At 34.2% G+C, this 27,500-nt stretch overlaps 1 long non-coding RNA gene and 1 pseudogene across 3 annotated transcripts in view; one reads left to right on the top strand and one right to left on the bottom strand.

Annotated features, from left to right (window-relative positions):
• Nucleotides 1-1,371, bottom strand: part of LOC137642280 (uncharacterized) — a 7,258-nt pseudogene extending 5,887 nt beyond the window's left edge.
• Nucleotides 1-27,500, top strand: part of LOC137642825 (uncharacterized) — a 206,897-nt gene that overhangs the window by 64,832 nt on the left and 114,565 nt on the right. The window lies entirely within an intron of this gene.

Raw genomic sequence — 27,500 nt, forward strand, 5'->3', positions numbered from 1 at the left:
ACTTATTGGTCTTTGCAGTGTGTATTGGCCCCTAGCTGCCCATGCATTCTAGGGTTAATTACTATTAATTGGTTCATAATGTTGATTCTAGTGTTAATTGATTCTAATGGCTGAATCTGTTGATTGGTTCATAGGGTTATTTCATGTAAATAGGTTCTTCTGGTTGAATCTTAAGTTGGTTGGTTCTTAGGATTGAATCTAGTGTTAATTTGTTCATAGGGTTAATTGTAGTGTTAATGGTTCGAAGGGTTGATAATAGTGTTAATGGCTTGTAGGGTTAATTATAGTGTAAATTGTTTGTAGGGTTAATTTAGTGATAATAGTTCTGAGGGTTAATTCTAGTGATAATAGTTCGTAGGGTTAATTCTATAGTTATTTTTTTTAACAACGCATTTCCACCGACTCTCAGCGGTGCCCTTTTAGCTCGGAAAAAGTTTCCTGCGATCTGATTGGTTAGAATTATATTGTCCAACCAATCAGCGAGTAGGAAGCGTTTCCGAGCTAAAAGGGCACCCCTGTGAGTCGGTGCAAATCTGCCTCGCTTAAAAGAATTGACTATAGTGTTGATGGTTCATAGGGCTGAATCTGATGTTAATTGGTTCATAGTTAATTTAGTATTCATGGGTTAATTCTGGTGTTAATTGATTCATTGTTAATTTCTAATGTTAACTGGTTCTTAGGGTTAATTCTAGTACTAATGGTTCATGTGGTTAATTCATTTTAATTTGTGTTGATTGGTTCATTAGGGTAATTCTCATATTAATGGGTAATTCATTTTAATTAAATCATAGTTTTAATTCTAGTGTGAATTTGTTCATATTGATTAGTAGTGTGGAATGGTTCATAGGGTCAATTCTAATGTTAATGGTTCCTATGGTTAATTCATTTTAATTAGTTCATAGGGTTGTCAAGTATTAATTGGTTCTTATGCTTGAATCTAATGTTCATTGTTTCATAGTACGAGTTTAGTGTTAATTGGTTTACAGGGTTAAATCTAGTGTTAATTGCTTCATAGGGTTAATTTATATTAATTGGTTCTTGTGGGAATATAGTGTTGGTAGTAGGTTGGCCAGCGCACCAGCCACCTGTTGAGATACTACTGCTAGTGTGTTATGGTGTCCTTTGACTGGCCAGACAGTAGTACATAGGATCCTTCTCTCTGGTTATCGTTCATATTCCCTTTGCCTACATAGAGACCTAATAGTCTGACTTATTCTGTACAGCTTTTCCTGTCATACATCTGACAACTCTTTTAAAGGTGAAAAATATTCTTAAGCTATGGTAAACAGCTCTTCTAGGAGAACGTCACTCCAAAATGAAACAATTGTTCTCTAGTCTTGCGTTATTCTGTACAGCTTTTCCTGTCATACATCTGACAACTCTTTTAAAGGTGAAAAATATTCTTAAGCTATGGTAAACAGCTCTTCTAGGAGAACGTCACTCCAAAATGAAACAATTGTTCTCTAGTCTTGCGTAGTGCCATAGCCTCTGTACCATGGCCTTCGGTTTGTATTAAAGCCAACACTAATACAAACCAAAGACCATGGTACAGAGGCTATGGCACTGGTCTTCCACTGTCCCTGGGTTGAGTTGGTTCTCATGCTTGAGGGTACACTTAGACACACTATTCTTTCTAATTTCTCTTCCTCTTATTTTATTAAAGGTTTTATAGTTTATATAGTAAATATTTATTTTAATATTGTTACTGTTGTATTTTATTTTCCCATGTTTCCTTTTCTCACTGGGCTATTTTCCCTGGTGGGGCCCCTGGAATTATAGTGTCCTACTTTTCCCACTAGTGTTGTAGCTTAGCAAGTAATAATAAAATTGATTATTTCATAGGGATGAATCTAGTGTTAATTGGTTCGTAGGGTTAATTCATATCAATTGATTCTTAGGGTTGCTTCATATGAATTGGTTCTTATGGTTGAATCTAGTGTTGATTAGTTTTTAGGGTTAATACTAGTGTTAATGGTTCGTAGGGTTAATTATAGTGTTAATGGCTTGTAGGATTGATAGGTGTTTATGGTTCATAGGTTTAATTCTAGTTCTAATGGTTTGTATGGTTCATTATAGTGTTAACGGATCGTAGGGTTAATGGTAAATGGGGCTAAATCTGGTGTTAATTGGTTCATAGGGTTTTAGTGTTAACGGGTTCATGGGGCTAATTCATTCTGATTAGTTCATAGGGTTAACTCTAGTGTGGTTTGGTCCATAGGGATGAGTAGTGTCAATTGGTTCATAGGGTTAATTCTGGTATCAATTTGTTCGTAAGGTTAAATCTCGTGTTATGTTAATCTGTTCAAAGGGTGGATTCTAGTGTTGATGGTTCATAAGGTTAATTTTAGTCTATGTGGTTCGTAGGGTTAGTTGCATTGATTGGTTCATAGTAATATTTGTACTGATTGGTTCATAGGGTTAGTTGTATTGATAGGTTCATTTGGTCGAGTGATTCTTAGTTATATTTATTAGTTCACAGGGTTAGTTCTATGGTTAATTGCTGAATAGGATTAATTGGTTCATATTGTTTGTTGCAATGCTGGTTGTGTAATTCATGGGGCATGTTACAATTGCCAAAATTTCTAATGGGGAAATCACTCCCAAGACCTTATTGTCTGGCTCCTGGCCAGTAGGTGTGACAATACTCCTTGAAGATTCACCGATGCTATTTTTATGTTTTTCTCTCAAAAGAAACTGCAAAAATGACCTATTTCCGTTAACCTTGACTAGGTTTCCTAAACTTATGGTTGTACAGTATAAATGTTAGTGGCATAGTGAAATTTATCAGCCCATAAATTTAAAGTATATTGTGAAACCTGTCGATTCCAAATATTTTTACTGAAATGTATTTTAATCTTGTAAATGTTTCCTGTAGTGTGATTCATAGTATGTAGTAGAAGTTGTCATGACTACATGTTAATCTAAAATTGATAAACTCATTGTTTAAGTTGAAATTAAAATATCTTTAGAACACTACCTTGAGAAGATGACCCTAACGGAAAAATATTAAAAAATTATAACTAACCATAGTAAAATTTCATGTTTGAAAAATACAAATCTAAGTCATTGTTTGACTCATAATGATAACAGGTTTTACAAAATAATTTTGTTTGAGTAATTCAAGTATTGTTGTTTAAATATATTTTCCTTGGTTTGTTTAAGAGGATATGGGAGAATAGAAGAAAGAAATAAAACTAAATATTTTATATTTATTTCAGGTTTTTTGGAATGTGCCGAGTGAAACTTCAAGATAGAATTTTGATTGACCAAGTAAGAAGGCAGCCTGAAAATGCTGGATTTAAAATACCTCAAGTGACACCTGTAATAGCACCGACGAAACTTAACACATATAACCATTAATTTGTTTATTTTTAGAAAGATCAGATTTAGTCTGCAAAGAAAAAACAATGGTTTTGTCAGAAACTAAGCAATATTAGAATTTTCTCATACTCTCAACTTGTGGGGGTGATGCTGTCAGTGCACTATAGGCATTGCTTGTGTTGGTCTTTGGTGGGTTCTTCCGGCCCTTATGCACTCTTTCAGATACATGCTCTTTTTAGATGTATACATGCCTTTTTTAGATTCGCTCTTTTAGATGCACTCTCAGATACACGCACTCCTTTAGATACAAGCATGATGCACTCTTTTAGATACAAGCACTTTTAAGGTGCACACTTTTAGATACAAGCACTTTCAAGATGCACTCTTTTCAGGTACAAGCATAAGATGCACTCTTTTAGATACATGCACTTTCAAGATGCACTCTTTTAGATACAAGCACTTTTAAGATGCACTCTTTTCAGATACAAGCATAAGATGTACTCTTTTACATACATGCACTTTTTAGCTGCACTCCATTTAGATACAAGCATAAGATGCACTCTTTCAGATATCGCACTTTTTAGATGCACTCATTCAGATACGAACTTTTTAGATGCACTCATTCAGATACGAACTTTTTAGATGCACTCATTTATATACATGCAATTTTTAGATGTACTCGCTTGTTAGCACCGGGTCTCCGTTGGTCTCACTGTGCAGCTAGAGTCCTTTGCTCCCTGAAAATTGGACGAGATGTGCTTTGAGATCAAGATCACTTGTGAGCCGGTACTAACTCTATTCTGAGTTAAATCACTCGAAGACGACAGGATCCGCGCATGCGCGACCTGTATTTGTCAAAAACAAACTTTAACAACTCTTTAACGATTGCCAAGTCAAACAACTGTTGAAAATGTTTTACCTTTCAAAAAACTTTGACCAAATAGAAATATATTATTAAACAATTCAATAATATATTATTAAACAATTCAATACAACAATTATAATTTTTTTACGCATCTCAAACTGTATAATGTTCATATTTTCCCTGACAAAATAAAAAGTAAATGACTGCCTACTGGTCTTTATAAATACACTACAGTATCGTGATTCCATCTTAAGTCAATTACTTGCATGTTGATTATATTACTTCATCCTTCAACAAAAATATGTATCTTGATGTTTACCTCCCCCTTCATTGTAATAAGATATACTTTGAAATATTTTAATGGGAATCTAGCCTACAGATGTCAAGGTAAATAATTGCTACCTTATAGAACATAGTTTATAGTAACACATTTTAAGCTTATGGCTAGTCTTGACTTTAGTTAGTACTGTAAGATATAATTGAAATGTCATGAGCTAAAACAATTCCTTCAGTTGGGTTAACTTCCAATAAGACAAGAACTAAATCATGAACTTGATAATTGGAGTTGAGCAAATTATTGTAAGAACATCCTAAACTGAATTTGGTATAATTCTGGAATGCTTATCTACCACATAGGGGCTATAATAACTACTGTTAAAGTTAAAGGGTTTCATTAGACCAAATGTGGTATGAAAGGTTTCAGATAGCTGAAGTAATTTGTGACTACTAAGCTACTGAACTTGTTAATTTTGCAAAAGGAAATAAAAAACAAATACTTTAAGGACATGTGTTTATTTGATACCATTTAAGGACATGTGTTTATTTGATACCATTTAAGAGTTTTACAATTGCACAAGTTTTTTAATTTGTGCATTGTATTGGCTTCAGGAAAGAGTGGGTGATTTCAGCAGGTGGTAACTTGGCCAATGCCATTCATTGGTTGCACAAGGACCAAAAGCCTGTGTTATATGGAAGCCAATAGTTGGTTGTCATGGATCATGTAAACTATAGAAAAGCCACTTGTTTTTCTTAGTTCACAGTCTGTTTTCCTCGTAATTGCTGGGGGTTTCATCAGTTTCTCTTTGATAGAATATTATGCAGCAGTGTTGCCAGTAACAATTTACTTAGATAATTGGGGGAAAAAAGACACTCCTTTTCACCAAACTTTATAGTATGAATTATAGTTTACCCTCAAAAAATTTGGCAACACTTTCTTTAGAAGGAAGTCTTGTATATACGACTTGAAAACATTAAGGGGGACAAAGTCCATTTTCGTTGAATTATTTGTATAAATATTTTCTGGAAAAAGATTCAAGTAACACTTGCTTTGACTTCATGAAAAACCTAAAAGACCAAATTACTTTCAGCAATTTTATTTGACGATGACATAGTCTAACTTCCACTTTAGGAAATTAATAAATTTAGTGAAAAATTTATACTTAATTTAGTAAACTTTGATCGCATGCCATCTTCTAATTTTGTGCTTTTCATTAGATCAACGTCCTTACCAATAATTTGCTAAATGGGTGAATTAACCGGGTACATCATAAATTTCTCCATATTTGATAATCATTAAAATTTCTTGGTTAGCCAGGTGATTTTAATACCATTATAAATAACCTAATATATTCTGTTCAAGAAATAAAGGAAAATTCATTTAAGAAAATCATCTAAAGCTTGAAAAGCTCAATCCTTACTTTTTGTTACAAAAAGAAATTCAGTTACCAAAATTACGTGGACTTTGTAGAAATGATTACTGGTAGCTTAACTTGCCCGTTACATTCTCACCAAATGTCTTATTAAAAAAGGGGGATCAAATTAAAGCAAAAAAAGGAATATTTTAAACAAATTTTAATATTCAAGAAATTATGGGTCATCCTTAAATCTTACAAAGTACACAGTTCATTCCATTACACCAGACTCTCCCAGCCCTTTCAAAAGCAGAAGAGATAACACAAATGCCCAGATCGTCTCGGAAAATAGAGCATCACTCCGTGTACGTAATCGAATCTGGTAAAGAGGAGGAGATGTGCAGCGAATATTCTTTCTATCCCTACTTCCACCTCCAGCAGGATAGCCAAATCGGACCGAGGTTAACCTTCTACTGCACATGGACCACCAGGCCATTATAGATTTATGTAGTTTGAAGATTCTTCAATAGGTATTCTATTGCCAAGATTTTAATCTAACATATTTCCAGTAACTAAATTTTTAATTTTGATCTTGAAAATTCAACTTTAAAAATTTCAGTACTTTCAATCCTATCTTCTAAGGCTGAATCTGGGTTATATATAAGTGTGAGAGAGAAAATATGTTATTGCTGGGTCTAATATTCAATGAATAAAAACTTTAATACACTATATCGGCCTATCTAAAAAATCTAGTTCTATTTAAAGTTATAAAATTAGATTTACCGAGAGCAATGATTGTAAAATCTTTCGTTATTTTGGATTGCAATAAAAGGGTTAACCATTCGATTGTCGCTGGCAATGTAAAGCCTTGAATGGAACATTCGACTGATTTATTTTGGTCCATAATAATGGCCAAAGATTAAATAGAATTTGTAATGTGGGAAGCCCAATGCAATTACTTCAAAGGATACAGCGGAAAACTATATTTATGGTAGGAATTTCATGCTTAAAACCTATCAATTATCGCTATTTTCTTCGAAGTCGAGAAACTGAAATGGTAAACTCATTTGAGAGTAAATGATAATGTAGCTTAATTGTTTTAGTGGAAGTTTTGTTAAATTTATCAAGGTATAAGTTCATATCAAATTTATCAAGGAAAGTCCTTAGCAAATTTTATCTTGGTATAATTTTCATAAAATTTATCAAAGAACAACTAAATTAATTTGCCACGGCAAAAAATTCATTCAAGAATGAGGTCTCAAGTCCCAGGGAGTTTTATGTCAAAGTCCTTTGCAAAATTTAGGCTAAGTTCTTTGCAAAACTTAGGTTTCAATAAATGAACAATCATTATCAAATTTCAGTATCTAATTCAAAGATTTCACCACAGTTCTATTAAATCTCATATCTCAAATATATCGATGCATTTGTGTAATATTTCTTTAGTGAACAATATGGGGAAAAGCAGAATTGAGCATGAAGGAAAATGGAATTCAGGATAAATGAAAACGTGGAATTGAATTGTAAGTGGGATTGAAAATAAGCAAAAAAGTGTAGTTAAATGAAAAGTGGAATTGATTGAAAATAAGCAAAAAAGTGGAGTTGAAAATATGGGATAAAATAGTTAAAATACGGAAACAAGTAGAGTTGATGACAAGCAAATAACTGAGCAATTTCAATATCCAGAAAATCTGTAAATAGTTTGTTGTATTAATTTTCTAATTGATATAAAGACATTCATTTAACTTAGTACAATACTACATAAACATTCTACGATAGCTGTTCTTTACATACCCTAAACTGGAAACGTGTAGACTAATCCCCTACATCAGCTTACATACAGTATATATCAAGGCAAGTAATATATGAAATGACCTTAACTACTAAACTTTCCTAACAGAAATAAGCTAGTTATTTACCTGTTCATCATTCAAATAAATTACATTGTTGAGATTTAATGCTGTTAAATATTACCAATTCATTTGCTACTATTGTGCCAGAGCAACAAATTAGAACTAATTATTTTGTGCGAAATGCAATTACACAATACTATCTACCTATATTTATCGAGAGAGAGAGAGAGAGAGAGAGAGAGAGAGAGAGAGAGAGAGAGAGAGAGAGAGAGAGAGAGAGAGAGAGAGAGAGAGAGAAATTTCACAATAAGATGTCCATGTTTCATGGTTTACATATCCTCACATTGAAAATATGTTGGTTATAAAAACAATTGTAAGCTTAAACTATTTTTACAAATGAGCCAAAGCAAGTGAAAGTAATCGGGTTCTAGGGAAACTGGTTTGAAAGTTCTAAAACATGACCAAAGATAAGCCATTGGGAATTAACGAACTGGCAAATTACAAAAATTAAACGTGGGGTTACAGTAAAATACTTTTGTACCCTTTTCTTTGAATACAATAGAACTTGTGAAACCAGTTTAAAAATGTACAGTAATGAGAATGACAAAACAATGCAATAAGAAAACACAGAAAAAAAAAAAAAAAGTTCAGAATACAGTGAACCCTCGTTTATCGCGGTAGATAGGTTCCAGACGCGGGCGCGATAGGTGAAAATCCGCGAAGTAGTGACAGCATATTTACCTATTTATTTAACATGTATATTCGGACTTTTAAAACCTTCCCTTATACGTAGTACTGTTAACAAACCACCCTTTAATGTACAGAACACTTAATGCATGTACTACAGCACCCTAAACTAAAACAGGCACAAATATTAAAGGCGATTTTATATCATGTGTTTCCTAAACACCTAAAAAGCACGATAAAAAATGGCAACCAATGTTTTGTTTACGTTCATCTCTGATCATAATGAAGAAACAAACTCATTTAGTGTACAGTACACATATATAGGTTAGTTTTTGCATCGATTATATTGATTATACAGTACTGTATGTTGATTTTTTTATTACCAATGTTTTAGTTTACGTATTTTTCTTAGGACTTCCAAATGAAATCTTTTTCTTTATGACGCCGCCTGAAACGACGGCGTGTACGCTCAGTAAACAACCGCGCTCAGAACAAACAAGGCATTTAACGCGCATGATGATAGTGATAAATAATGATACAGTACATACAGTATTTACAGTAAAAGCATTTACAAAATATGTTACCTTACAAATATAAATTATACAGTACTTGTACGTAGCAAAGCAGGAAAACAATTTGAGAGAGAGAGAGAGAGAGAGAGAGAGAGAGAGAGAGAGAGAGAGAGAGAGAGAGAGAGAGAGAGAGAGAGAGAGATTGTTTTACGTACGAATGTAAATTTTAAACAAAAAAAATATGATAGGTTACAACATGTAGACTTTTAAAACCTTCCCTTTAACTTAATGCATACAGTACGTACATTACTAAACTATAAAACAGGTTAAAGTAAAAAATAAAGATTGTTACTGTACTCACCACGAAAGAAGTTCAAGAAAAACTTGAATGACGATGGCGATGAATTTGCTGCACAGTAGAAATGATGATGATGAAGCTGATGATGTGTTCTACTGTGCAGTCAATGATAGTATTTTACGTCTCTTCAGACGGAGGTGCCTTTTCCTGGGACACCTCTTCAACTTCTTCAATTTCTTCCGAAGGCGTACTAGCAGGAGGAACTGGCTCTTTTTTGCGAGGCTGGAAGAACATTGTGATCGGAAGTTGTTGCCGCTGCTTCTTTTTTCGATCCAAGAGCATCCTGTAGGGAGTCATGATGTCATCGACCTTATTTGAGAATTGCATCGAGCGAACCATATCCTCGTCCCACTCTTGTAACATTTCTTTCGCCTCCTTGATATGGTTGCAGAACTTGGTAAGCCGTTCTAATGTTAAGCCCGTTTCTTCGACATTTTCTTGGGTCTCTTCCTGGGCACCCTCACTCTCTTCCTCATTTGCCGATTTCGTCAGGTCTTCGAGGTCTGCGTCAGTTAGGGGCTGGGAATGGCAGTCCAACAACTCGTCGACGTCTTCAGTCGTCATGTCGCCAAACCTGTCACCCCCAATTATGGCAGCCAACTGCACAGATTTCCGTATTGCAGAGTGTTGGATTTCCGACGGAGTAAATCCCTTGTCGTCGTAAACAATCTCGGGCCACAACTTCTTCCAGCTCGCATTCACGGTTGCAGGTTTCATCTCTTGAAGTGCCTTTTGAATATTCTGCAGGCACGTGGCTATGGTGTACTGCCGCCAGTATGCCTTCAAGTTGAAATCTTCATCCTCGTCATCTTGGGCAGCATCCACACACGCAACGAGGTCCGCCAAGGTATTCTTCGTGTAGAGGGCCTTGAACGCCCTGATAACCCCCTGGTCCATCGGTTGAATTAATGACGTGGTGTTGGGTGGCAGGAACTCAACCTGAACGCCCTCACGCGACAGGTCAGTTGCGTGTCCACCAGCGTTATCCATAAGGAGAAGGATCTTGAATGGCAAGCCCTTCTCTAAGAGATATTCATGGACTTGCGGGATGAAACACTGGTGGAACCAGTTGGAGGTCAGCATCTTCGTAATCCATGCTTTTTGATTATGCATCCAGTACACGGGAAGGAGATTCTTATTTTTATTTTTCAAAGCGCGAGGATTTTTCGACTTAAATAAGCCCCGGCTTTAACAAAAATCCAGCAGCATTGCCACACATCACGAGGGTAACGCGATCCTTGAATGCCTTAAAGCCAGAGGCTTTGGCTTCCTCTTTGAACAGGAAAGTTCGCGACGGCATTCTCTTCCAAAACAAGCCGGTTTCATCCATATTAAACACTTGTTCCGGCTTGTATCCACCTTCAGCGATAATGTTCTTGAAAGTCTGGTTCACGTAAGTTTCAGCAGCGGCAGTGTCAGCGGAAGCAGACTCCCCATGCAGGGAAACGCTTTTCAGGGCGAAGCGTTTCTGAAACTTCGCGAACCATCCTTTGCTGGCGGAAAAACGTTGTTTCTGACGCTGGGAATCAGTGGAGGTCCCTGGTTGAGGATCATCTACATCATCATCTTCTTCAGCATGGTCGCCATCGTCGTCATGAGGTTCCTTTGCCGCAAAATTCTCATACAAGCTCAAAGCCTTTGTTCGGATGGTGTTCGTATCCAACGCTATGTTCTTCTTCCGACAGTCGGCAATCCACACAGCTAAAGCACCTTCCATGCGTACGATCGTTTTATTACGCGTTGTAACGACTCGCTTCGCTGATCTGCTAAAGGTGATTGCAGCAGTCTTTCTAATGTTCGCCTCGTCCTTCTTGATGTAGCGAACGGTGGATTCGTTGATGCCAAAATGGCGGCCGGCGGCCGCGTAACTTCTACCATCTTTTAACATGTCGAGAAGCGTAACCTTCTCAGCTATCGTCATCATCCTTCGGTGGCGTTTAGGCTCACTACCAGCCTTACTAGAAGCAGAACGCTTGGGAGGCATTGTAACAGAAAGTTCAACAAAAAGTTCAACTTAAAACAGTCGCACACAGCACAGATTAAACTTCACAAAGTTAAGAACGTCTACTCAGCAATACGCGGAAAGAGAAAGTGAACGATGCAGCCCCGCGAGAACTTTGATGCTGCGGGTAGAAGATGCGGGCAAAACACCAATCACAGGCTAGATAACAAAACTTGAGTTTTGATTCGTCATCTATCAGCGCTTGAACCAATCACAACCCGTCTTATACAGTACTATGGTGCGTTGGTTACTCATAGAAGATGTCCCGCGCACACTGAACGTACGTAGATTAAGTATAATACCGTAATAATAATAAATAATGATAATAATACTGTACAGTAATAATAATAATAATAATGATTAATAATAATAACAATAATAATTTTATTAACAACAACAACAATAATAATAATAATAACAATAATAAAAATTTACGTACGCTATTTTACGCCTCTCTCTCTCTCTCTCTCTCTCTCTCGTACGCTTACAGTATTCGAATTGTGATTTTTGCAACAAAGAATATTATTGGATGCAGTACTGTACTACGTACGTATACATACAAAAGATTCATGGAAAAGAAGCACATCCATTACAGTACACACCATTCTAATATGGTATGACTGCATCTGATTTGCGTTTCATGTTCGATTTAATTTTACTACGTACTGAATTATCGTATGATCACATTCTCTTTTCGTGTTTTATTTCTTTCTGTGCTGAATTATATATCATATGTAATGCAATGAACAATCAGTAAGACCAGATATTACTAATTTAATGGAATTACAGGTAACAAAATATCGTATTTGGTTGTCTTCAGATTTCGCGGTATTTTCGAATTTTCCGGAAAATCCGCGATATGTATATATATATGGGTTATGGGAAAATCCTGCGAAGTGGTGAATCCGCGATGGTCGAACCGCGAAGTAGCGAGGGTTCACTGTAACGCGAAAATACGTAGGGAAGATATGGATTGGCATATTATGTAATGGTAAAATAGTAAAGATTAACGTAACAAAATAACGTGCTAGAAGAGCATTTTACAAAGGGGCGACTATTTTTGTGAATTCATACTTGAAAAATGTATATAAAGCAGTTATGGATAAAATAATAGTAAAGATTAACTTAACAAAATATTGTGCTGGAAGAGCATTTTACAAAGGGGGGTCTATTTTCAAGAATTCAGTACTTAAAAATGTATAGAAAGCAGTTGCGAATAAAAAATATTAGAAATCGAACAATTTTGAACCACTGGCAATAAAATTAATCTATATGTGCAGGCAACAAAAAGTAATTAACATGATATTTACAAATAATTGAACTGGTATTATTTGTGTTACTGCTTTAGAATGTATTTTTTCAAGTACCAACATGTGATCAAATTTTCTTACCAAAATGCTGTAAATCATAACAGTCAGAATTCATACATTGTAAGAGAATCTTTTTGGTAGAAATTAATTCCAACTTCAGAAGAAAAACTGGAAAGTTAAGAATATTTTGAGGGAATTTCAACAGTAATAGCTGTGAAACTGGAAATCAGTAGGTGAAAATTTCTAGATTGTTAAAAGCTTGGAATTAATAGAAAAGTTTTAAATAGGTAATATTACACAAGATTTTACAGTTTACTACAGTATATACTGACCCACGTACATAATACTAAAGCCTGATATTAAATTTAATCAAATCTTAATAACTACATCCTCAATGACATTAAATTCAAGCACTAAATCTCAACAGAATATCGTTAATGACATCTCATTCTAAAGATGAAATCTCAACTTAATGCTCTGGCTATAATCAAACAATGATTTTCAGTTAACTCAATTTTTTTTTATCAAATTAATTTCACGTATTCTCACTACCTTTCAACCATCTCAAATCTATTTAAAATCTTGACAATAGAATATCAATGAGAACTTCACACTACAGACTCTAAATATGGACATTGTGGTTTTTTATCCCTTCTTTATTTCACGTACAGTCGTTGATGCACAATTCAGATGAAATGGGAACATTTGTGCTACAAGCTGGTACCCCCTTTTAAATGAGCCAGAGAGTCTTTAGGTGTATCAAAAAGTCCTGTGACAAGACGAAGGATAACATCATGAGCTTACCCATAAGTAAATTCATTTCAAGGGGTTATTTCTTTTAACTTGCAACATTTGGCAAGATGTGTGGCAACTTATTCCTATCAATATAAATTTAACTTTTGGAAAAACAAGATTCGTGATTAAACAAGTTTGGCAAGCTGCGTGACAACTTATTTTTACTGTCTATATAGCATTTGGTAAAATCATATGATTCGTGATTAAACAAAATATTTAGCAAGCACATATAGAAATACTAAAGGCAATCTCCGAGCATGATGATTACGATGCCTTAATTTACGATTTTCATGCATATCTTAATTTGCTATAAAGCTATTAAATCATTTTAGATTTAAAAGTGTTGCAAAATCGTAACTAGATACAAAAGTTTTTCACAAGTCATTAAAGCAAGTGTTACTCAAGTCTTTTTCCAGAATATATTTAAGTAAACAGTTCAAAGAAAATTAGACATTTCCCCCTAAAGTTTTAAAGCCAATTTATACAAGTCTTCATTCAAAATAAAACATTTTGCCAAGACATTTGAGGGTAAAATTATAATAATTCACATTACAATAAAAGTTCTGATGAAAAAGTCTCAGCTGAATATATGCAAGTCTCCAAATCTCCCATTTCTAAGCAAATCATTACTGGAAACACTCCTGTTTAACATTCCAGAAACAGAAAACGGACCACACCTACAGCAATTACAAAGAAAACAGACTTACCTTGGAGGAAAAGAACTTTACCAAATGTGGCTTTTCTATCATTCAGTTTCCATGACAACCAACTCTTGACTTCCATATTACATTGTTCAGGTTTTTGGTCCCTGTACCACCAATTGAATGGCATTGGCTTGATTACCACCTCCTGAAAGCACCCAAATCTCCTTCCTGGAGCCAATGCAATGCTGGCCTAGAGGCTTCTCTTTTTTTCTTAATTTTTTTTTTCCTTTCCAGTAAGTACATTCAATGAGAACTGATACATCATATTTTAAGAAACAATCATCACATTATATACTACAATTTTACAAGTTTCCATTTGGCAATGAGAAATTTCTTATACTTGACGCTGGGAGAAATTTTGTTTTCTAAGGCTCTCATGAATGCCTACATGATCTGTAATGGCAAACTAAGATTAAAGATATCAAATAAGATGAAAATAGTGTTTAATCCCCTTAACTGTCCAAACTGAAGGAGAAACAATACAATTAAGTATCAGGTTAGGGAGACATGGATAGCAAAATTCAGAAACAAAGGAAATAAAAAAAATAAATAACATACTACCACTTAGTACCTAGTAACAAGCACAACATTGGAAGAAATATCAAGGGGTAGAGAGCAATGATATAAACAATGACATTCCAAGTATTATAAAATAATAAGAGAAATCCAAGACATTTAAATAATCCGAGCAATCAGAGAGAGAGAGAGAGAGAGAGAGAGAGAGAGAGAGAGAGAGAGAAGAGAGAGAGAGAGAGAGAGAGAGAGAATCATTTACCAAAGGCGTTCTTCCGACGAAAAGCAGAAATTCCTAATAACTTAATTTCGAAAGCAGTAGGCCAACAAAACTTCATTACTAAAGATAACGAAAAACTGGATGTGTAAGCAACATCATAAAAATAAAATCCTCTGCCAAGAAAAGACTGAGAAACTGAAAGCAAAATCTTGGTATGTATTGTTCTGGGAACAATTTAATTGATGCACAAGTTAACAAACTCGAGGCAAACCAGTTTGATGTAAAAAATATCTCAAGTTACCTACAGTAAATGCTATGGTCCATAAAGGTAAAAGTGATTGAAATTCAATTAATCATTAATGAAAAGGACGAAAAGTGTATCATGGATAAGGGTACATAGAGCATGACTTGCTAGCCTACTTTTACTGCACGAAATATTAACTATAGTTAGGAATGTAATGACAGCTGCCAACCATTAAAGGAAATAATAATTGAATTTTGTTACATTTCTAAATTGTATGAGACATTACAGAATAAAAGATATAATCAACTTGAAGAGTTGCTGAGCTTTATATAAGGATAGTAATCGTAAATAATGGCCTTTCATAAAAATAATGAAACGAAATCTGAGTTTACAAATTCGTTTAGAAAACAATGTTGGTGATACCCATTGCCTTAATGTTATTAAAACTTACAAGTAAACACCTTGTTTTTTAATGTGTGGTGATGGTGGACATGATACTGTCGATTTAAAAACTAAAATCTATCATAGAATGACCCAAATGTCATCTTAAAATAATTGTTTGAAGAATAGGAGGAGGATACTTGAGGGTTCCTTCAAAGAGGAGTCCTAATTAAAACTAAACAGTTAAATTGAAAGTAAACAAACGGAAAAGTTAACTAGTAGAAGCCGCACGTCAGTAAACCAAAGGCATAAAAAGAAAAAGATTTAATGTTATGAAGTAACTATTAATAATGTGGCTTAAGGTTAAAAGTTCTCACTAAAGTACTTATGTCAAAATTTCTTTCCATACAGACCATGCTTGTTAAATCTATTAAGAGAATTCCTCAGGGCCAAAGAGAAACTTGTAAAACAAAATATAACATTGAACATGATATAACAGGCAACAAACATGACAATAGATAATAAATGGATCTCATCTGGAAGCCATAATGTTTACAGTGACAAATTTCCATGATTTATAACTAATTTAGGAAACTGGTGTTCAAAAACCTAAATGCATAAAATCCTTGACAAGTTTCATTAATTCTAAAAAAAATATCTCGTCTGAAAAAAAAAAACGTCTTTACATAGTTCAGAATATAAAATGACAACCACAAAATGTAACTTTTGATCAGGTTCAGAGAATTAAAAATTACATTAAACATTTGATAAATCTAATTAAAGATTTTTTTTTTCTTATTACTCAAGTACAATACTCCTCGAAATGTCCTTAAAAACAAAACTTATATCAAGTTACTTTTTCAAAGTAGGATAAGAATAATTCCTTTCAGAACTTATTTTCCCAGATGATGGGTTTAACTAACACTTATTTTTTTTGAAGCCTGAACTATAAAATAATTATTTCTAATCTAAAAAAAAAGGTTCCTATTATTCTGAAACTATGTAATGTTTACGTTTTTGTTGTATAGGCTAGCTTACACTCAAAAACCAATTACAGTAATTTTACTCTAAAATGTTGAAATAAAATTTTCTAAATACATCTGGTGTGAGATGTTGAAGTAATATTTGCTAATCATTTCTAGTCTGAAATGTGGGAAGTCAAGTAACTATTATTTCTATCTGAAATTAGTAACATTTCCTAATTATTAATAGCCTGAAATGTTAAGTAACATTTCCTTATTTATAGTTTGAAATGTTAAAGTAACATTTGATTATTTCTACTCTAAAATGTTGAAGCAACACTTTCTAATAATTCACATTCAAAATGTTGATCCCACCTATTTCTATTCAAAATTGTTGAAGTAACATTTCCTAATTATTTCCAGTATGAATTGTAAAAGTAGCATTTCCTAATTATTTCCAGTCTGAAATGTCAAGAAACACTTCCTAATTTTTTCTAGTCTGAATTGTCAAGTAAAATTTTCTAATTATTTCTCGTATGAAATGTTGAAGTAACATTATCCAGCTATCGAAACTTAACACTAAAAATTCTAAAATCTATTTAATTTGAAATGTTGAAGGGAAATTTACTTTCTCAAAGCTGGTTACTAAAGAGAAAAATATCTCAAAGCCGGTTACTAAAGAGAAAAATATCAAGACTTACATTTATGAATTAGTATACAATTCCTATCGCTAAAGCAAAAAGTCTTAATAGTTGAGAAAACCAGACCATAAGATCTATGGTAGATTACTCAAATACTTTCAGACATGTAACAATTTACTAATAATCCATGGAAAATAAAAAAATAACTTACAAGAACATATGCAATATTACTTAAAGTGACCTAAACCATTACATGCAAAGGCAACATAAAGGAATCCAGATGAGATTTTAAAGTTTGTACCAGTATTAAGATATTCCATATTAGCAAAACTTTAAAAACAAGAAGACTAAACTGTGAATTAGGAGAATTTTACTTCAAAATTACTAAAACAGTACTGTTATTACTAAAGAGGTTTTTATAATTTCTATCTAATTTCAAAATATCTTTAAGTAATTTTTACTGCTGTGAATTTTAAGCATAAACCTGTTTTCCTCGTGTACTTGTAAATAAAGAAATATAAATTTAATGACCAAACCAAGTATATACTATAAAAATCCTATCCATAGATTCAAAATTAATTTGCGTCCAACTTCAAATTAAAGAAAAACTTGACACTTTGGTATGGAAATTATTTCAAATAACAAAATGTAGCTTTAAATATAATTTTATATACAAAATCAAGTAATTTGATTCAGAAAAAAGCATAGGCTAAACCAAAAATTTAAAGAACTTTCAAAGCAAAGTTAAAGCAATAACTAATTTAGTCTCAATTATTTACAGATATTCATGATATATCAAAAGAACTAATGACTCAGTTTTTCATTTGGAGACTTTTCATTTTCTCAAATCTAGTAAAGTATGAAATCAGTAGGAATATCTTAATAAAGGGAAAGCATTCTTATACATAAAATCAAAATGATAATTAAAACAATATCAGTAAGACTTAAGTCTTGAAAATGATTTCACACACAAATTTGAAGCTCAAAATTTTTTCAAAATAAAATAAAATATTATTGGAGCTAATATGAAAATCCTTGTAACTCTATACAGACTATTTTTGAAAAACTTGGCCGAATGACAGCACTGAAAGGGTTAAAAAGCTAAAGCTACTCTTACTTTTAATAGTATTGAAATAAAGTTCAAATTATTTACTGATTAATATCGAGCTTCAGAATTTTCCCCAATTTCAAAATCAATTTTAAAGTAAACTTTTACTGTTTTTAACATCACCCATCGAAAAATAGCATTCTAACTGCAGTTCCAAATAAATTATAAACCAAGCAAGAATGAAGTATGCCCACTAAATTGTCAAATTTTTAAAAAAAGGATTACAATTTGAATTGTCCATTCAAGATATATTATAGAGGCAAGTAGTTAAAGAGTGCTATAATCTTCCAGAATGATTGAAGTAGGACTTAAGACTACTAATAGCTATCATTTTCCTGCGAGTGCTGCAATTTCTCCAAAATGAAATTAATGATGAGTAATGAGTGATATCATTTCAAAGATGAAATTAAATCCATGACCTTAGAAATAATGACTACAGTTCCAGCCAAAGATTCAAGTCCATGACCTAAGTTAATGCTATCATTAAATTTATAGCCTATGGCAAACTAGGTTATAATTTCCCAGATTTAAAGAGGTCTATCACTTCACTAAGATTCAAATTAATAAGGTGTATGATTTCCCCATAAGGTTAAAGTCCATGACCTAAGCTCGAGTTAATGAGATCTATAATTTCACATGATTTAACCCCATGACCTAAGCCCGAGTTAATGAGATCCAAAATTTCACTGGATTCAAGCCCATGACCTAAGTCAGAATTAATGATATCTATAATTTCCTAAAATTCAAGCCCATGACCTAAGCCCAAGTTAATGACATCTACAATTTCACAAAATAAGATTAAATCTATGACCTAAGATGAGTTAATGAGGTCTATAATTTCACAATAAGAGTAAAGCCCACTAGGTAAGCTTGAATTAGTGAGGTCTATAATTTCACAATAAGAGTAAAGCCCACTAGGTAAGCTTGAATTAGTGAGGTCTATAATTTCACAATAAGACTGTGACCTATAATGTGACCTAGGCCTGAGTTAATGAGATCTATAATTTCATAAGATTCAAGCCCATGAATTGATCCTGAGTTAATGAGGTCCATAATTTCACAAAATACGATTAATTCTATGACCTAGGCTGAGTTATTGAGGTTTATAATTTCACAAAAAGAGTAAAGCCCACTAGTTAAACTCGAGTTAATCGGGTCTATAATTTCACAATAATACTCAGGTCTATGATCTAAGCTTGAATTAATGAGGTATAATTTCAGAATAAGAATAAATCTAAGGCCTAAACCTGAGTTAATGAGGTCTATAATTTCATAGATTAAATCTTAAGAGATGTAATACCGACTTAATGAGTACTACAGTATAATTTCACAGATTGAATCTTTGATCCAAGCCTAAATTACCGAAGTCTATATTTTCACATTAAATCTATGACCTAAGCCTGAGTTATTGAGGTGTATAATTTCACATTTACAGTCAGGTCCACTGCTTAAGCCTGAATTAATGAGGTCTAATTTCACAGATTATTAAACATGTGACCAAAGCCTGAATTTTTTTTTAATCATTAATTTAACCTATATATCCCCTTGACATCCTTTACATTTCTTCCAGCTTCTAAAATTGGACAAGTTATTGATAAAAGCCTATTTAAAATAATAATGCAATAATAACTAACCTGGATCAATAAATTTTTGATGATAAATGATGTATAATGATTTTTTCTCTTCAAAAAAGTAACTTTCAAAAAATTGATTTTAGTGTAGAGAATGGTTTAGAAAATCAAAGCAAACCATCAACACTGGAAATTCATAACTTCTAAATTTCCAAGCATAACAAAATTATTTTGCATATAAATCATTTTAGTTATGAAATTAGTTTGTATATTTCCTAGCTATAAATACATGAATTTGTATCTTTCCTGGCTATAAAAAGTGTCTTCCTTTAATAGTACAATTTCAGCAAGCTGAAACAGACTAACAAGGTGGTCATAGCTGATTGCAGGTAGAAGGTAAGCTCCACCCTCCTGGCATTCAGTAAAGCTCTTGACAAACCTAGGACTTAAGGAGAGGTAGATGTTAGAAGTTAGCAAAGGTAGGAAAATTACAAAAATAAAAATCCTTAAAAAATTTGACATTTGTTATTACATGAATACAAACCATTATCCTTTAATAGGAGACTTGGCCTTAGGAAAGAGAAAGTTCCTATACAAACCATCATCCTTTAATAGGAGACTTGGCCTAAGGAAAGAGAAAGTTCCTATACAAACCATCATCCTTTAATAGGAGACTTGGCCTTAGGAAAGAGAAAGTTCCTATACAAACCATCATCCTTTAATAGGAGACCTGGCCTTATGAAAGAGAAAGTTCCTATACAAACCATCATCCTTTAATAGGAGACCTGGCCTTAGGAAAGAGAAAGTTCCTATACAAACCATCATCCTTTAATAGGAGACCTGGCCTTAGGAAAGAGAAAGTTCCTATACAAACCATCATCCTTTAATAGGAGACTTGGCCTTGGGAAGGAGAAAGTTCCTAACACCAAAAATTGGCCAGTTCACTTACTAAGGCTTGTTAATGCAATCACTCCCATAAAGGAGTCAAATTACAGACTTAACCTTCTAATGTCATGAGTATAAAGCGAATGCAAGTGCTAAGGTAGGACCCTTCCTACCCGGTAGACTATTGGAACAAATGTGTCAGGGCACCTTCAAGTTTGACATCCTTGGCATCTTCAGTAATGCCATGCCATTTTACTAGCTAAGCTACAACCGTACTTGGAAAGGCTGGATGTTATAAGCCCAAGGGCTCCAACAAGTTGAAAACACCCCATTGAAGATAGGAAATAAACTACAAGTAATGAACAATTAGAATAACTGTTACAACATTAAAATAGATCTTTCATAATCAAAATATAAAAACTTATGTCAGCCTTTTCAACATAAAAACATTTTCTGCGTGTTTTAACTTTGAAGTTCCACTGATTCAACTACCTGATTAGGAAGATCATTCTACAATGTGGTCATAACTTCTAGAATACTGTGTAGTATTGAGCCTTATGATGGGGAAGGCAAGAATATTAGAATTAACTGCATACCTAGTATTACAAGCAGGATGGCACTGTCTGGGAAGATCTGAATGTAAAGAATGGTCTGATATGAAAGATCTTATGCAACATGTATAAAGAACTAATTCAACGACAATGCCAGAGATGTATATCTAGATCAGGAATAAAAATTTAATAGACAGCAAGATATTGTTCAACATATTAAGATGAAAACTAACAGCTGACCACCCGACAGGTGAAGAATGCTCGAAAGAAGGCAGAATGAAAGAAAAAAAGTAAAAACAAGTCTTTAAAATAAGATTGATCATAACAAATCTTAAGCCTTTCACATCCCAATATTTTGTGCATTTGAAGAAGAGATCAAATGTGCTTCTCAAAAGGAAATTTGCTATAAAAAATCATCTAAAATTTCAAGTCATACAGTTAAAGAAACCTTATCAATACTGAGATGTAGATGTTGAGGAGCCACTGCCCTTAACCTACTTACAATCATACTTTGAGTTTTGTTAGAGTTCAACTTCATGCCCCAACAAGTGCTAAAAGAACCTTTTCTTGCTACCTTGCAGATAGTAATATAACTTAAAAGCTAAGAAATCTGCAGTCTTTATACCAAATACAAAGGAAAAGTACCACTTGGGTCTACACTTTCATAATGCATCAAGGTCCATCAAGAGAGCTTTAATTTCCCAAGATTGAAAAGCTATACTAGTTAGTTTAGCCTCGGGAAAACAGGAATGAGGAAGATCAAGTTTCTTATAACTGTTTATTGTTAAACATCAACCAAAAGGGTTGCCTTTTCCTTTGGACAGTGAGTGACAGAACCATCTAGTTTAAGTAAAGGAACAGTTACATCTACACCAGAGTGCAGATTTAAGGGTAGCCCACCACTTATGTTCCTGGATTGTACCAGAAAGGGTTTTTTATGGTTAAAGTGTATACCTTTTCAGTTGAAGCCTAAAATGAGTAAAAGCTCTTAGCCGAGTATGATTACTCCAAATCAAATCTGATCTATTGCTCTTCCAAAGAAGATAGGCCTCCTGCTTCTCGAAATACTGTAAGCACATCTACAATCATCATTAAACCAGGGTTTGTCTTTCCCTTGGTACTTTCGCACACGAGAAGGGTACCCCTATCAATTATGGCGACTTGATTTTCCTTCAAAACAACATGACGCAACACTACTAGATTTTCCTTCAAAACAACAAGACTCAACACTACTAGATTTTCATTCAAAACAACAACAACAGACTTACATTATCAAACAATTGTAACCAATTCTAGTTGAAAAAATTACTCAAAATGAAATTCAGGGACAGGCTTTCCTGTCTTCACTACTAATGAAATTAGGGCACAATTAGATGTCCAAATTGGAGAACCAACCTTACTTGTTATAATGCCTGGGGAGTCAATGTATACTAGGTTTAAGCAGGTACCAGACCTGTGAGTAGCTTTACATATGATTTGCTCACAGCCTGATTTAGAGGTAAAATTCAATAAGCCATGGCAATCAGTAGATAAAGCAGCATTTAACCACCCATAGAAAGCATTGAAATCATCAACAAAACCAAATTATTTATCATAGCCATAATGGCAAGAAGACAATTGAAGATAGAATAATCCATGTCTGGATTCCGGTAGATAGAAAAATAGAAGTTATGTCTACCACAGACTTTTATTACCTGAATCTCATGACATTCACATTTAGAGCAGGATTTATGAGAAGCAGAGTACTCAGTCCTGATATACACAGCCATTTCCCTTGGTCTAGGAATGGCAGCATCCAGTTTCAAAATTACTGGTTTCTTAAAACCTGTAGTAAGTAGCTCAGACAAGTGTCTCATTTGAGAAACCAAAGTTCCTGAGCTTAAAAGAATATACTGTACTGTCTGGATGCAACTTGAATATTTGCATCCAGTCCACAAAGACTGCAATACAGTTGACAAAATGGCGAAAGTATAGGACATACTGGCCTTGGATTTTGCTTAATGTCATCTGACAGGATGAGAATTAAAAAGCAATAAAAAAATTCTTCATACTAAACAATTAGTTAAACAATACTGATACAAAACAAGTACAAAATATATAAAAAGTGATTGATACAACCCATAGACTAGATTTAAAAAAAAAATATGAAATTTATCAACATGCAGAGCCGACACCATGCAAGGTTAAGTACCATTAAAAAATAGCCACTTCAACTGAAGGGAGGACAGTAAGGATGGCTTTGAAAATTACTACCCATGAGGGAGATAAAGAAATCAATAAGGAAAAGACAACCTCTTGATAAACCACCAAGCATCCATGGCCCTTCTATCAAGACTGCTCAACACATTTAAAAAAGGAGGAAGAAAAATAAAAGAATAGTAGCCTAGTGTACCCTCAAGCAAAGGAACTCTACCCAAAGATATTGCAAGACCATGGTACAGGGGCTTGGTACTACAAAATATCCAGAAAGCACTACATTCAACGGAAACTCGAACGATACATCGCTAACAAAACATCAAGAGAGAGAGAGGATGTGACGACATCACACAGAACCATATATAAGCTAAGTACAAATTTTTAAATTCATTCCAGTTTGGGCAGTGAAGTGTAGTTATCACGAGTCGTTAGTCGATTATTACTGGGGTGAGTGGTTTGCTAATCTTTTATTTTCCTTTCATTAAAGGAAACTGTGTTCAACTCCTAATTCTCATCTAGAATTTTTTCTCTCTTTGTGCTAATTCCTTTTTCTTTCAGAAATTTACAGGAAATATCTTTGTGTTCGGTTTTCTTTCAGAAATTCTCAGGAAATGTCTTGGGATTAGTAACATTGTTTGGGGAATTTTATTATACATATGCGTTTACGCAGTGGACGTCTGTATTCATATAGATATTTTGATAGAATGGCAAGGGGTCGAAGAGATAGGAAAAGAAATACAGCAGTCATGACTCCCCCTGTGAGCCCCACCCCTGGACCTAGTGGCGTAGGCCAGACTAATCCTCCCCCAATTGTGACGCTTGTAAATGCCAGGTCAGCAATCCTTCCTTTTCAGGGTCGAGTCAATGGGTTCTTGCCACAAAATGTGGAGTCATGGATTTCATCCGTCGATGCCCATTTAAATGCCAAACAAATCGTAGATTATAACAAGAAGCTAAAAGTTTTATAGATTTTTCTAAGGGGGATGCGAGTGCATATTTAAGGTGTGTTTCATATCAAGAAGCAGTTACCTGGGATGATTTCAAAGTTAGGTTACGCGCAGTCTATGGGGGTGAAGAAGCCTTGGATGTAGTATTAACGTTAAGAAAAACACTTAATCAAGCCACTATGAATCGGCTTAATGTTATTGAGAGAGCAGCTCTCATAGCTGATCAGGACATTTTAGGTAATTCCACTTGGGTTACTAGAGATAACATCTCCGTGAAAGATTTTTTACGATTAATGTATTTAACTTGCATGACACTCATGTTGCCTGAAGCTTTAGTGCGGTGTTTTGATAAAAAGTTAACGCCTGCAACTACGGAATTGGATGTATATGAAGATAAAAAAAACACATGTCTAAGTGTCCAGATCTCGATTCCGTGTTAACTCAAGTTTTTGCAAAGAATGAAACAAAGCCACAAACAGTGAACGTAGTTAATAGTCAAGTAGCGGGAATGACGTGTTATAATTGCAAACGTCAAGGTCACTTAAGCGCGGACTGCAGAACGAAATTCTGCTCAATTCATAATAGTTCGACACATTCATACAGTCAATGTTACTCGCGTAAGACAACAGAATCCCAGAAATACACAGTCAATTCCACAGTCAGTTCCATATGGAAATAAAAAGAAAAATCCTCATTTTAACAATAAGAAGAAACAACCAAATGTCAATGCAGTTCAGAGTCCAAAGCAAACAAACACTTCTTCGAATATCGCTGAGCCTGGGTCGTCAAACCAGACCTCGCAAGGTCAGACTAATTTTCAGAATGTGCAGAGCAAAGCAAATATCACATAGTTAACTCCAGAGGGGAAGAGTGATGTAGGGTCAAGGTCATTCATGTCAACATCAATGGTATTGAATAATCAATTTAATGTTTTATCAGATAATTGTGAGACAATAGATTTTCCTATGAAACACACGGCCGAATTAGATAAAACAGTGCATGCTCCCGTAGATTTGCAACAAATTCATACGATAATAAGCCAAAATGAGTTACGACCAACCTTATATGCTGTAAATTTAGAACACAAATCCTTTACGTTATTTTTTGACTCTGGTAGTCCACGTAATATCATGGATTTGAAGACATATCATTTGTTGTTTTCGAACTTTCCGATTGAAAAATCCGGAGTTAGACTCTCGGGTATAGGAAATAATGAATTAAATGTCATAGGCATAACTCATGTTCAATTCAAAGTCGGTAAACGCACGTTTTCCGATACATTTGTTGTTGTACAAAACATTGATATGTATCCGGCAGTAATTATAGGATACCCATCTATGGGAAATCAAAACATTATCTTAGTCCCTGCCAAGCACGGCGTGTATATCAAAGGGAAATTCTATAAGTCTTCTAATACCTTAAAATCAGTTTAGGATAAAAAGGAGACGACAATTGTAACCGTAACGTACGTTGAAGAACCAATAACTTGTCTCACTAATAAAGAAATAATATACGCGACCCAGCAGAATTCTCGTTCACCCGTAATATCATCTAGCACGCAATCTATCGAGCCAAACGTACCTTCGAATTTAATAGTGCAAATAAAGAAAACATTACCGGGATCTGAAATATTAATCCTTTCCGACACTGAAAACTAACGGATTGTCTGTCACACAAGCTATTTATACAGTAGGCTCACATCAACAATGTAATATTGAAGTCTGTAATCATTTAAATAACACTTTAGTAATTCACAAAAATCAACATATCTTGGATGTAGAAGTTTATAAACATCGTATTCTTACCGTTGCTGAAATCAATCACTCTCAATCAGTTGCGAATGAATCCCTTTTGCGATCTATTAAAAATAAAATCAATAAAGACATTCAAGACGAAGAAATTCAGCAGAAAATTTTTGGACTTTTAACTAAATATGATGATGTTTTTTTCCACTACAGATGGATCCTTAGGAAAAACAGATGTGATCGAGCATCAAATAAGGTTAAAGGACAAGCAGAAAATTATCTATGTACCCTCGTACAGACTCCCTATGAAATTCCAGAATGAAATAAATGATGAAGTAGGTAAAATGCTGGAAGGAGGAGTCATTAGGAAATCAAACAGCCCTTATAAGTTTCCTTTAATAGTTGTACCGAAAAAAGATCGAACATGGCGTATCTGCGTCGACTTCCGTCGTCTAAACGAGGAGACGAACCCTGATCGATTCCCAGTGCCATGTACCGACGATATTTTGTCTTTGTTAGGTCAGAATAAATATTTTACCAGTTTGGACTTACTAAAAGGCTTTCACCAGATATCATTGGAAGAAGATAGTATCCCATACACAGCCTTCAGCACAGCCAGGGGACATTATGAATTTTTACGGATGCCTTTTGGTTTACGTTGTGCTCCTATAACATTAACGAGAATGATTAACATAGTGTTTGGAGACTTGTTAGGGGATATATTACATGCCTATATGGATGATCTTGTAATCTTTTCCAACACCTTAGAAGAACATCTACGTAAGTTAGAACTAGTACTACAGAGATTAAGACAACATAAGGGTAAAGATTAGTAAGTGTGAATTTTTCAAAACAGAATTAATATATTTGGGTTTCATGGTGTCAAGCCAAGGTCTTAAAATAGTCCATGATAAGGTGTCGGCTATACGTAATTTTCCCATACCTACTAATGTCAAGGGAATACAGCAATTTCTGGGTTGTAGTGGATATTACAGGCGTTTTATACGCAACTACAGTGAACCCTCGCTACTTCGCGGTTCGACAATCGCGGATTCACCACTTCGCGGGGTTTTCCCATAACCCATATATATATACATATCGCGGATTTTCCGGAAAATTCGAAAATACCGCGAAATCTGAAGACAACCAAATACGATATTTTGTTACCTGTAATTCCATTAATACTGTAATTAGTAATATCTGCTCTTACTGATTGTTCATTGCATTACATATGATATATAATTCAGCACAGAAAGAAATAAAACACGAAAAGAGAATGTGATCATACGATAATTCAGTACGTAGTAAAATTAAATCGAACATGAAACGCAAATCAGATGCAGTCATACCATATTAGAATGGTGTGTACTGTAATGGATGTGCTTTTTTTCCATGAATCTTTTGTATGTATACGTACGTAGTACAGTACTGCATCCAATAATATTCTTTGTTGCAAAAATCACATTTCGAATAAGCGTACGAGAGAGAGAGAGAGAGAGAG

The sequence above is a fragment of the Palaemon carinicauda genome, chromosome 6 (assembly GCF_036898095.1).
Source record: "Palaemon carinicauda isolate YSFRI2023 chromosome 6, ASM3689809v2, whole genome shotgun sequence".
NCBI classification, from domain to species: domain Eukaryota; kingdom Metazoa; phylum Arthropoda; class Malacostraca; order Decapoda; family Palaemonidae; genus Palaemon; species Palaemon carinicauda.